The sequence below is a fragment of the Elaeis guineensis genome, chromosome 5 (genome assembly GCF_000442705.2).
Source record: "Elaeis guineensis isolate ETL-2024a chromosome 5, EG11, whole genome shotgun sequence".
Lineage (NCBI taxonomy): Eukaryota > Viridiplantae > Streptophyta > Magnoliopsida > Arecales > Arecaceae > Elaeis > Elaeis guineensis.
The window spans coordinates 106,394,450-106,408,129 of record NC_025997.2 but is presented as its reverse complement, the minus strand read 5'-3'; the positions used below and the strand labels follow the sequence as shown (position 1 = coordinate 106,408,129).

At 36.9% G+C, this 13,680-nt stretch overlaps 1 non-coding gene and 1 pseudogene across 1 annotated transcript; both read right to left on the bottom strand.

Moving 5' to 3' along the window:
• Window positions 1–5,037: 5,037 nt before the first annotated feature.
• On the bottom strand, window positions 5,038–5,109 carry TRNAD-GUC (transfer RNA aspartic acid (anticodon GUC)). Its single transcript has one exon. It is a non-coding gene; the product is annotated as a tRNA-Asp (tRNA).
• Window positions 5,110–6,947: 1,838 nt separating this feature from the next.
• The window catches only part of LOC105045430 (transcription factor IIIA-like), a 6,987-nt pseudogene continuing 254 nt past the window's right edge, over window positions 6,948–13,680 (bottom strand).

Genomic DNA, 13,680 nt, shown 5'->3' with positions numbered 1-13,680 from the left:
AAAGTTAAGGCCATGACAAGATGGGTCTCTTGCACAACATTTCGTTAGAACAGAAGAAAAATCTATTTAAGAACCTCAAACGTCACCCACAGATTTCTGATTGTTAAAGATCAGGCTGCAAGATACCTCAAAAACTCCATATGACATGATTAGATCATTGGAATGTTGATGTATGGAGACTATAAAATGTCGGCATGGTTTCCTCTATCTTCCATCCAACCAACTGAACCTTGATCATACAGTTATGAGGGAACAGGGACGATTTAGGGATTGGGAGTTTCATTCTAGTTTCTTCTTGATTATGCTGATTATAGAGTAGGCTCAGAGAAATATCTACTGTTTTTTTTTTTCTCCATGACAAAATTATGGTTCTTTTCTGTTGTCCTTATCTACAAAAATATAATGAAAATGTCTGGTAGCTTGTTGTCTGTGTCATTTTCTTTATTGTGTAATGCTGTTTTTTTTTGTGTCTGTTGAATGTTTCCTTCATGGGACTGCTTGCATTTTCATCTTTCCATAAAACAAAACAACTCCTAACTTCCTATGGCTACCTTATCAACATGCTCTAAATCATCTTGATCATTCCCTAGGTCTTTCTTGCTTAAACCACTGATCTTGTGCTTATGCTTGTTTTCAAGATGAAGCTACAGTTCCTTCTCCTACATGCTCTAGGACTAGGAGTGACCATGGACTGCCATATTGCTCCTGAACTGCCTGATTTGGAGCATATCATACTGTACTAGATTGAAACTAGTATGAAATTCATATTCAGTACAGGCCTCTTACCCCTCGAAACTAAGGCATACCGAGGTGCATATGGACTCATACTGAGGCATACTGATCCGTATCAAGGTGTAGCGAGAAAGTGAGAAAAATAGTTTGAGAGCTATTTCGATATGGTATTTGGTATTGAGATTGCAGACCTTGGGAGTGATCTTTCAGGACTCTAATCAATTCTCATGTCTATGAACTCATGTACTAAGTAGCCTTCTTGGACCTATTTTGGTGTTGTTTTTTTTCCTATCCTTTGTTTAAACGAAAAAATACAAAAACGGATAAAAAATGTTTTGTGCTGTTATTTCTACTTTCTATTTTTAAAATGACTCCATATTTTTGAAACAAAACAAGTGAAAGCATGAAAGTCCTTTTTTATTTTTCAAAAACAAGGAACTCAAGTTCTTCAAGTAGAATCTCCTCCATTCTTCGATACCCTTTTCATCGTTGCATCGCCATCTTGTCAAAATTTTTGCTGCCTCGATCATCACCTCATCATCACCGCTAGGGATGTGAAAAAAAACTAGCAAAACTGTAAACCTGACCTAAACTGATCTCTTCAGTTTGGTTTGTATCATTTTTTTTTAAAAATTCGTTTTAGTGCCGGTTTGAGAAAGGCTTGAGCCAGAAAAAAATCAGTTTAGTTTTGATTTGAGTCATCAGAAAACCAATTCAAGTCGACCCAACTCATGTATGTGTATATATATTCAAAATGACCTAACCAACCCATTTGCATGAGTGTATATATGTTTGAATTTTTATTTTTTTTCTCTTATATTTTTGTTATATATGAAATAAAATTTTATATTTAGACTTAGTGAGCCCATTTACCTAGTCCATTGAACGTCAACCCTATATAATATGAAGTTTTTATGTTGAGGCTTAGTCCAACCAATTTAGCCCAATCCATTAAACATCAACTCAATAAGTCAAACTGAGCAAACCAAATTTCTCAGGTCAATTTCAAGCAGTTTTTATAGATTGGCTGTTTGATTTCAGTTTTGTCCTAGAAAATCAGTTTATATTGGTTCAATTTTGGGTTTATCTTCAAACTGATCCAAGCTGATGTGTGTACACCCCTAACAGCTGCCGCCACCCCTATTGCTATCGTCACGACTACTACTTTCATTTTCAGTGGCACAACCACCACCATGTAGCTGCTATCATCACCATTGTCATAGCCATGCTGGTACTAACACCACTGCCACTGTTGCTGCTGTAGCCACTACCACAACTTCCATCATTGCCACCATTGTTTTTTGTCATTGCTAAAGGTTGGAAGAGGGTTTTTCTTTTACAAAAATACAAACAGTTTGACTGAACCAAATATGATTGTGTTATTAAAATTTAAAAGAAAAGTAGAAATGATTTTTTAATTTCTTGTTTTTAGAATTAGAAGTGAAAGTGATGAAAAATGTAACCTTTTTAACATCGCAAGGACAGGCTTTTTTAACTTGATTATCTTTTCCAATATAAGCAGTAATGCTTCTTTCCAAGTGGCTATATCCGGTAAAGTACAACTCCCCCATAAGGGAGACTATAGACACATTAACCAAAAAAAAAGGCTTATCCTTTGAAACCATTGCTTATGTTATGCATTATGCTGCACACCAGCCTTTCAGAGGAGTAAAGATGAGAGAATTCCTGGGCATCATTTGCAAGCTCTAGTGCCGATGAGTTCACTTTTGTAGAATTTCTCACCTTCTGTCTTCTGAAAATTTTGTTTATTTTTTTTTCTCCAAGCCAAAATTTGACTTTTTCGATTTGCTTTCAATCTACAAAGGTTTCCTTACAAATTTTTGCTATGTTAGTTATTTCTCATCAACAGTTAGAGCAGCAATGCTGGAATGTTGGCATCCGTCAATTGATAATACAAGCTAATAAAGAGAACGAATTAATCAGTTCAATGTCTGGTACTCATGGACTTACCCTTCCAGTGCGACAACTAACAAGCTTCAATTCAATGATAGAAATCAAAACATAATGTAGCTGCAGCAGGTAAGCTTTGGATTTTGGCTCCATTCATAACTATGGCTGATGGGCTTGCCACCAAAGAGGAGCATTGTGATAACAGAATTATCTTCTCATGATGTTATTTTCAATTGATTGGTTGTGACTTGTTCCTCCCTAGTTTGGGTTATGTTTATGTAGTCACTCATGTTTGTGGCTCTCTTTCTGCTGCACTCGAGGTTTTATTTTGATGGGAATGGTAATCTTTGATCACATACTGAACTTTTTTAACCCTGAAAGCTGGCAATTGATGTTACTTGCCTGTGGCTAAGCATTTAACTTTCCAAAACTCATAAAGAATGTAGGGCTTTACTTGCTGAAGAACATGGATCGAGGAAGAGCGGCTATGAAATACCCAGAAAAGTTGTTTAGTGTCACATTTGTGAAGGTGACAGTTGAAAATACGAATAAGTAAATATATCTTGCAGTCATCTGTGTATTAATGACCAATCTAATTGGTCCAATCAATTCTACTATCAGGAGATCTTGAAAGCAAGACCCTGAAATGTTAAAGAATAACGAAATTATATGAATAGGTAATAGGCTAAATCATCATATGTTCTCAAATTAATTCCAACAGAATGCAGCATATATTTGGGTCGGTAGAAACTGAAAAGCTAGTTTAAGTTGTGGAATATACGCATGTTGCAGATGTTTTCTGACAGAATGCGCCATTCAAACTGAACCTCCAATAGTTTAAGTTGAAAAGAATTAGAAGAATATGTTTCATAAAGTTTTCTGAGAAAGCTGGGGTTTTCCTTGTTGCATGGAGTCCTTTGGTTACTTAATAGTCGTTCCCATGTTTGTCGAAATCTCTAATTATGCATGATACTTAAAATATCAGAAGGTACTCTCAATGAGAATAATTCTGACGCTCTCTTTGGGTACATAGTAGGGTTCAATAATTTCCACATGGCCTCTAGTGTGAGATTGTCAAGTATGAACAAACTATTGGTGAAATAGCTTGCATTTGGAATTCAGCTTGCTTGATTACTAAATGAGCTGAGTTAGAGTGTTGCCCAACTTGCTCAAGCTCGGCTCTATCAAACATGTGATAAGAACAATGACAGAAGTGGCATACATTATATATTACTTCTAATATTATTTATAAATCAAATACATTTTGTAGTATAATCATTGAAGACCAACATAAATTGAACTAAAGAATGTGTTCTACCTATCATTGGGATGCGATGATTTTTTGATTAAAAAAATTTAGACTGTGAGTGCGTACAAGAAAATAAACAGGTTGAGATTAGAGGGATTAGAAAACGAGCTGAGCTCAAGCAAGGTTTATGTCGTTATTGCACCCGTGAAAATTTGGTTTTCAACGTAAGTGTTCTATATATCATTGGGACATAATGATTTTTTGACTAAAAGAAATTTAATAAAAAATTTAGACTGCAAATACGTATCAGAAAATAAATGAGTTAGGTTGACATTATATGGATTAGAAAATAGGCTGAGCTCAAGCAAAGTTGGTGTGGTTCTTGCACCCCTTGAAAGTTCGGTTTTCAACATGAGTGTTTTATCTATCACTGGGATGTGATGATTTTTTGATTAAAAGAAATATAATCGAAAAACTTCAGACTGCGGGTACATATAAGAAAATAAATGAGTTAGGTTGAGATTAGATGGATTAGAAAGCAAGTTGAGCTTGAGCAAGATTTGTGGTTATTGCACCCTTGAAAGTTTGGTTTCAACATTAGTGTTCGATCTGCGATCACTGGAACATGATGATTTTTCGATTAAAAGAAGTGTAATAAAAAAAAACTTTAGAATATGAGTGTGTATAAGAAAATAAATGAGTTAAGCCGAGATTAGATGGATTAGAAAACAAGCTGAGCTTGAGCAAGGTTTGTGTGGTTCTCTGAAAGTTTGCTTTTCAACCGGAGTGTTCTATCTATCACTGGGATGTGATAATTGTTTAATTAAAAGAAATTTAATAAAAGAACTTTAGACTATGAGTATGCATAAGAAAATAAATGAGTTAGGTTGAGATTTAAAGCAAGCTAAGCTCAAGCAAGGTTTGTGTGGTTCTTGCACCTCTGAGAGTTAGGTTGAGATTTAAAGCAAACTAAGCTCAAGCAAGGTTTGTGTGGTTCTTGCACCCCTGAGAGTTTGGTTTTCAACACGAGTGGGGCATGTTTGTGAAACGGTTTTAGAGTGAGATAATGAAGTCAATTCCTAATAATTGCTCCATTTAAAAGTGGGCAACATGCGCCAAAGACGGGAGAAAAAAAAATTTTAAACCGCCGTTGCCGGGGATCGAACCCGGGTCGCCCGCGTGACAGGCGGGAATACTCACCACTATACTACAACGACTTCGTGAATAATGGGACAAGAAAATTTATTATATTACATTTTCATTTACCACTCAGCACCTTTTGCCTATCTTAAATTCTTGGTTTTGTTGGTTGCGTAGAGGGGGGACGAGCACGGTTAATTTTCTCGAACACGATCAGCACGGTTAGAGCAAAGCAAAAAATTTAATTGAAAAAATAAAGCAAGGGATTTAAGAAAAGAAAATCTCAATGATAATAGTCTGCAAAAACTGCTGTGTAAATAGAAGTCAAAAGGTTAGTCTCGGAAAAAGAAAAAGAAAAGAAAGGGCAGAGAAGGAAAAGGGAAGTTAAAGAACCGCTTTAGAAGAAGCTAACTATACTGGCTTTTGGCTTGATTCTGTTCCATTAAAAAATATATATATATATTATTCAAGAATCAGAAATTTGGAGGTGGAACTGAATTGGGTCAATTACAAAGTTAACACAGTCAATCATAACCTCAAATGCAAACCAAAATTTTGATCAGTTGAGCTGTAATCAAGTAGTCAATCTACATCCAAATATCAACCATGACGGATCCAAATCAACATAGTTGCAGCATATTCAAGTCAAATAGATGGGAATTTGTATGTTATGCATTTTCTTCTTTTTTTGATACATCAGAGAACTTAGATTACTCGAGCATATATACCACCCAAAGAGTCAAACAAAAGAAGATCTTTGAAAGCAGTGGGTAAGTCATTAGTCCACAAAATTGGGACACCATAATCAGCCATATAATTGGCAACCTAATCTGTTGGTCTATTAGCTTATCTATAGATGTGAGTAGCTGGGAAGAAGAAAAAAATTTTCTGTCAAGCAAACATGCGTCGATCAAGAGAGATGAGGATCAGCAACTGCGACGAAGACAATAAGCATTGGTGATCCAGATTTCACTGGTACTAATGCCTTCATTTGTTAACAGTGATGAAATCTGATGTCAGTGCAACAGTCTTTCTGAAATCTAAGATGGAAGAGAATAGATGCTGCTAAACACTCCTCATTGCTCAACAGCCAAAGCTGTAAAGCCCATCAGAACATATATAGGCAACAGCATGGGTATGTTCAGATCTTGCATTATTTGCCATGAGCTTGTGTAAGGCTACCAAAATTGGTCACTGGTTCCAAGTTGATACCATGGGGAGTGGCATCATCTAGGTGGCTTTGGCAGTCTTGACATTCACAAAGTATATAGGCAGTTGTTTCTAGGTCCCAAGCAGCATTGATGCCTCTCCTGTTAAGCAAACTTCTTGGAGGCAGTCATTCCAATGCAGTTTTCAGCCAGCAAATCAAATTGAAAATTGCTTCCCAGGTACCTTGCAAGTGCTTCATGAAAAACCCTCTCAGAAAATTATGACAACGTACTAGCAAAATCAAATTTTTGAGCTCTACACAAATCCATGGAGTTCAAGGGAATTGCTCATGAGGCAGAGGCAATTGCACCCAGTGAGGTTGCCACGTGTGTAAGAGCTGAAGCAGGCAGTTCTCTAGTTGCATTCTGGAAAGTTTCCTAGGCTTGAACTTTCTAGTATTGTTCGACACGAAATTTCAAAACATAGAGGACATGATGTAAATAAGTGAAGAAATCACAAGAACAAAACTCGTTAACTGCCAAGACACTGAAATTATTTGTAGATTGTGTTCCCAAGGAATGAAGAGTATTGCATGTCTCAGACCAAAAGCCTAATCAACAGTCACAAATTGACCAGAATAATAGTCTAGAACAGGATTCTCTCACTTCTGACCACCTGATCTTTGATAATACTCCAAAAATGCAGGAAAGTTTACTCTCATTCAGAAATTAAAGACACGGATGAATACACATGGCACCAGCAAAACTAGCATCAAACCAAACTGCTCGAGATTTCGCTTAAGTGTAATTTTCACATTCATCTACAAAGTGACAAAACAGAAGGGTAGTTTCAAATTTTACATCTTGTATGTGTTAGACCAAAATTATACAATATTGATAGATATGATGAACTAATTTCAGAACCAGAAGAAACTCTTTACAAGCAACCAAGTTTCCACTCGCATACATATGTATATATTATCTGCCTGATGACCATTCATTGCTGATCAGAAAGCAACCATCTCATATAATATGTTCCATCATCCAGAGAAGAAGCTTGATCAGGGGGAACCACCCTCTTCCATTGCAAGGTCTCAACAGAAAAATGTTTCCTCTTTCGCCCACCTCTTGGCCGGGAACGTCGCTGCTCATCAGTTTCGATAAAGTCACCCTGCAACCAGACCCCTACAAGATTACCTCGGTTGTGTATCTGGAAGCATAAGCAATAATTTGGCTCACAACTTCTTGACAACTTCCAAACAAACTGCCAACAGCTATTCATACACGGGTGAAGGAACTAAGTGTGGTAACGATCAGAAGGTAAAGAAAAAAGTGTGCAACAGCAATAGATAACCATCTAGACCAAAAAGCGAAGTAACATGGTAATGAAAGGATAGATTTTGATAATAATCAAACCCAACAATCAAAAAGGTAGCAAAACATTGTTTTTTTTTTAAAAAAAAAAAAAATCTAGGCTGATCCATAACAATTTCCTCATTTAATGAACATGATACAAGAAACTTTATCCCAGTATACTAAAAGGCTTTAATGGGTTCCACTTTGCCATTGACTTTGAAAGCAAGTGCTCCATGGAAGAAACCACTGTCGGTCATATTTCATCAGCATGCATGCAATGAAGATGATGAAGAAAAAATGTAAAATAAAATAAAAACAAAAAGTAACCAGTAACTTACTTGAACATAAACATGTACACCAGATTTCTCGTGGTTATCCCTCACATGCCTATATGGGAACCTCTTCCCACATCCAAGGATTTGGCATGCAAATGGCCGAAGCTCTTGATGGACGGCCTTTATGTGCTGATTAAGATTTGATCTCTGAAAATGTGAACAATATAAATGCAATTACTAAAAGGTTATAGTTGATAAATTACCCACTACAATACTTCAATAAACAAGGCATGCAACATGCTGAGGAGACTAGTTGGGATACTCAAGTCCCCTTAAATAGTACAATCAAATATTGGAGTGCAAACTGATCATATTGCTAGGTTTGATGGACAACAAAATTCAAATGTAACATAAGAATCTGATAGTTATTACTGCAGATACTGCATATATTTTGTGAACCTACTCTAAAAGTGAAAATGTTTTCTGTTGACAAAATTGAGATGTTAAAAATTATTAAATTTAAATTCATCACCCCTGATAAGAAATACCTGAGAAATTTCTTAGCTCTGCAGTAGGGAGAAGTACACATATGTTCTACATTAAAAAATAACTATTGAAAAGTGAAATTCATCATTCATGGCAGCTATGATTATTATTTACAAATGTATGGAAAAGCTAATAGAAGTTATTTGTTATATGTATTTTCCCCTTATCTTATACATAAAAACACTTGATTTATTTCAGTAAGGTTGTGTTTGGTGCATCGCTAGACAATCTTGGAAGGTAATTTAGATTGCCTTCAAGATAGACTGCTATCATTAAATTGTCAATAATGTTGATTACTGTGTTTAGTCCACGCAGGTAATATTGCAGTAAGATTACTGAAAATCTTAATTAACATATTTGATATGATAATCAGATTACTAGTAATGTGAAATCAAATTTCTAAAATACCTCTAAGTCAAATTACTATGTGTTTGGTATAAATAAAGGCCGTAGTGGCCCTCGCCCGATCCAATAGCAACGTGTATATGGAAGTAAACCTCACAACTTGAACATAGCCAAAGTCCTAGCTTGGTGCTCCCCCTTGAAGGTTAGCCTCACCGCCGACCACCACCCGCCAACCAAATCCGGCTGTAAGCCAACCTCACATTTGCCATGGACAATAAGGAGCACCTCCGTGGCCCAGTCTATGGGGTCTTTGGATGAGATCGCAGATGCAGACAGAGGTTGGGGGAGAAGAACGTTGCAAGGATCCCAGACCTGGATGGAGGGGCCAACGAGGCACAGGGTGCCGGCGACGAAGAGCTGAGAGGAGAGCGGAGAGGCAGCAGCACAACATGAGAGGACCTCCGGCTCTTGCTCGAGGACCTTCTCCTTGGAGGTCTTGGAGTTTACAAGGAGCTCGCGCTTCTCTTCGTCGTCGTCGCCATCTCTACGGTCGTGGGAGGAATGGGAGAAGCCCATTGGGATGGGGGGAGGAGAAGGCGACGGCGAGGCTAGCCTCCACCGATGGTGCCATCGCTGTTGGAGAGACAGATTTTTTGTATGATTTTTTTGCAGAATAATTTTATCCAAATTTTTTCTTGCAACATTATTAAAGTGGTAATCTGGATAGCCACTCCTCCCCAAGGCTATCTAGATTGCCTCTTGGAAGAAAATATAGATTGCTAAGGTAATCTAAATTGCCACCCAAAAAGCATACCAAACACAGTAATCTAGTGGGCCTACTTTAAATTGCCATCCAGATTGCCGGCTACCAAACGCAACCTAAAGGTTTGTCATGTTTAAAAACCAGGAACGAGTATTCTTTTGTGCTTGTCTTCTTCAGTTTCACTAAATGACTGCCTACATATGGGTTAGATTTTGGTTGCCTATTTTTCGGTCTTCAAACACAAACCTGACTATAAGAAACAAATATGTATGAACAATAACCATGATTTGAGCAGCTCAATAAAATCAAGAGAAGCAACCAACCATGGAATAAATTTCTAAAACTTACATTTGAGAATGTGTATTGGCAACCTTTGAAGCTACATTTTATTCTTTCCATCATGCGAACCCCTTCATGCATGTGTTGGTGCCGCTTTATGTTTTTCTTCAGATATTGAGTGCCACAGATCTCACATTGAACATATCGGTGGCAAGACCGTATATGAGCTTTAAGGCATTCAGCATTTGTGAACGTTTTCATACATCCAGATTCAGAACAAACAACCTCCACACAATCTAATTTGACTGTAGCATAAAAATTAAGCTTAGCTAACAGTGTAAAAAATAGCAATAAAGCTTTTGACGCCACGGATAATTTAAGAAAGCACAATTTATTTGCTCCTTGACTAGTTGAATTCCTGTTAGCAGGGTTTCAAATGTAGCGACTAAACACATGGTCCAGAAGAGTAACTACCATGTGTATCCTCATGCTTCCTCAGCTTTGATGCATAATTGAATGTCTTTCTGCACCCAGCTTCCTCACATATATATTGCTTTTCACCTTCACAAGGAGACCCATCTTCATGAATTTGTTTCACATGCCTTTTCATGTTAGACTTAATTGCAAACCTACGATTGCAATTCTCCATGGGGCAAGTAAAAAAGTTTTTCTTGGTGCTGAAGTAAATGGCGAGTCAAATGATCCTTCCTTCTGTAGCTCAAATGGCAATCATCCAATGGGCATGAAAAGGGCCTCTGCAAGCAGAGAAAGGATTAAAAATACAAAAACATCATGCACCATAAAAAACTAAGACTCTAACAAAAATATTGAACAGGAATGATAATTAAGAGCTTTATTTGACAAGCACAGGCTACAACAGCCATTGGAAATTTAAATATTGCTTGTAGCTGAAAGTGTGCATACGAAAATATATTTCATATGAATTAGAAACTAGAAATCTAGTTCCTTGTTTCATTGAGCACATCCTTTTGATGAGTCACAAACTCACCTGTGGACAAATAACAACATGAATGAAAAGAATTCAGAAATTAGTGCACAGAGATTTGTCATGTTTGCATACAACAGATGAAAAAACTCAGTTTAAAAATAATAGAAAAAGCAATGAGGAACAACCCAAGAAGATTAAACACTTCTTGCAAATAAACCAACAAGATGAAATAAATCAAATGCAGCAAGACTACAGTATCACATGCCACTTATCATTAACAATAGGCAATTTAGTGGCATCACAAGATTCCATAACCATGACCAGTTTAACAGATTGTGTAGAATGAAGGCATTGAAATATTCTAAATTTAATTCAAATAGCAATAGGATAAACTTAAGTAGAACAGTTAAGGGCAAACCTCATGGGAACTGCGTGACTGAGGCCTTCTTGATGGAGCTTCTCAGGAGGTTCCTCCATCCTGATACTGGTCCATACAAGATCAAAATGCTGCCTCTTCGCATTTTGGAGTTCTTTAAATGGGATCCAATGCTTCACACAACATATCCAGGATTTTTACATCATTTTCAGGCATTTGACATTCAAACCTGCAAAATCAATTTGTTCAGCCAAGAGTATATAAATTTTTAACAAATATCTATTAGTTATCGAATGAATGATGCTTACATGTCTCATCCTCTATGTTCCATTGATTAAAGATGCACTCCCTAGGTAATCCGATCCCCGATGATTTAAAATCACCAAATTTTGTACGCTATATTTTAGTGGTTAGAAACCCCCACATATCCATGATTAACCTGTTTGGTATGCCATTGGTATCCAAACCATGTAATCCCAAAACTACCCCCGATATATTCTATATATTTTAATCGAGGCTGAAAGTATTGGGAGGGAGTCAGGCCAATTATTCCTACTGGACTGAGGGGCATTTTTGTCCTCAAATTTCAGCCCAATATCACAAGCTTGGAGTGAACTTAGAAATCTATCCTCAACGATGGGTTTAATATCAATAGGTTGGGCGGTGATTTTAGGAGCGGAGGTCATTGGGGATCATTGCCATATAGGATCACCAGGGTGCAATCAAACACAATGATCTCATACCCTCCACCCATATTACTATTGATCTTGGGATCATCACCCCATACCCAATGCCACCTTATAGAAGTATGCATTGATATGTATATCTTAGACGATTGTCATGTACTCTAGTTAAGGCAATACATTAACCACAGTATCTGAAAAGACTAAAGCTGAATCTATTAATAAAACTAAGACTATCCCCCTCACATTAGTGAATGCATCATTACTGAAAAAAACAATGAGATCAAAACATTTGCATGAAATACTCCCACGAAGTATAAAGCAGTCGCTATTGATGAAATCAGATGAGTGCCAAAACCAGTACAGGGCAGGTTAACAAAGAAAAATGAACCTGCTGACTGTTAGTTCGACGAAGCAAAAAACTATTGTGTGAGTTCTTTCAGTAAATGCGACAATAAAACAAAATTAACTCTGTGGCAAGGAAAGCAGCAACCTCAAGAGAGTGGCTCTGCATATGCTGCTTCAGATGAGCTGGTTTTCGGAAACTTGCACCACACTCTTGGCATGTATGTTTTGGCTGATTGCTTACCTCCTTTTCTTCATTCACTTGATCAGTTTGTATGCCTTCCAATACATCCTGCACTTTTCAACAATTAATTCATAGGTATCAAGGAGCAAACTCAAGCCATAAACTGAACAAAGACATTATAAGGTTGAGGCCATTCATTTTGTTTACTTACTCAATTATTAATTTATTTATTCGATAGAAGGTCTCATAAATGATGAGCTACACAACATGGGGTAAACCCTAGCTAAGGCTGGCTCAATCTCAGGTCACTTGGTCCAATTGCCAAGGGCTTTACCAGCTTGATAAGCTGGCACCTTCAATATTCAAGATCATATATTTTCCTTAGACCCAAACTAAAGATGTTAAAACATGATAAAAACTCAATCTAGCATCTACCATGAACCACTAAGTCCTATTTTATGCTGCATACCACCAATTTAGCATTTTGAAGCCTCATTACCTTTCCTTGGTCCCTCCCACTGTAAGCTATTAATATTAACTTCTATAGCAACAGTACTTTGAATTTCCAAGTTTACTTACTGTAGGAAAACATTTTCCTACATTGTACAAATACATGTTGCATCCAGCCTCAAGGCTTCACATAAAACACTAATTATCTTCTCAGCTTTAATCAGATCATTGACATGCCAACATAAAACTCAGGCAAGGTATTGGATTTATTTAAGTAATTTTTTAGTCGACCACAGACACTGCATCCATTACCTCTATTTTCCAAAGAATCCAAGTTTATATTCTTTGACATTATCACTTTAATTCACGACCTTATGGTATGGTAATATATAACTTATGGTTATAGCAAAGCGTGTGAGCTATACCTTATGGTGGGAAAGGATGTGAGATCTGATAAGCGATTTCTTTGACCTGCACATCCCACAATATTCACAATAATAACGCCTGATGTCTCTAAAAATAGTCTTTTTCTGCTCGCTTCCTCTCTCAGCATCCTTGTTTGCAATCCTACCAACCGGAGCGGCAGGTTCCATGGAAACCATCTGAACCCCAAAAATTAATAACCAGTGAGAAGCATCGATATAGTTAGAAATAGTCGGTAGTTCGGAACATCAAACATTGCCAAAAGGTAACTAATAGCCTTCCATGACATTTTTTCTAAAAAAAACAATAGAAAGGTTAAAAAAAGACAAATTTAGGGCCTTAACTTTCCATTCCCATACATAATTTCTAGGGAAATCTAGCATAGTCCAAGGTTAGATTATGATTTATGGAGGATTCGCAATTCTTAAAGTGAAAATTATATAAAACATGGGCAAAAAGGACTTTTAACAAAAGAAATTGGTCCAAAACAAACATGTAAAGATCTGATCTTTGATTTCTTGAGATC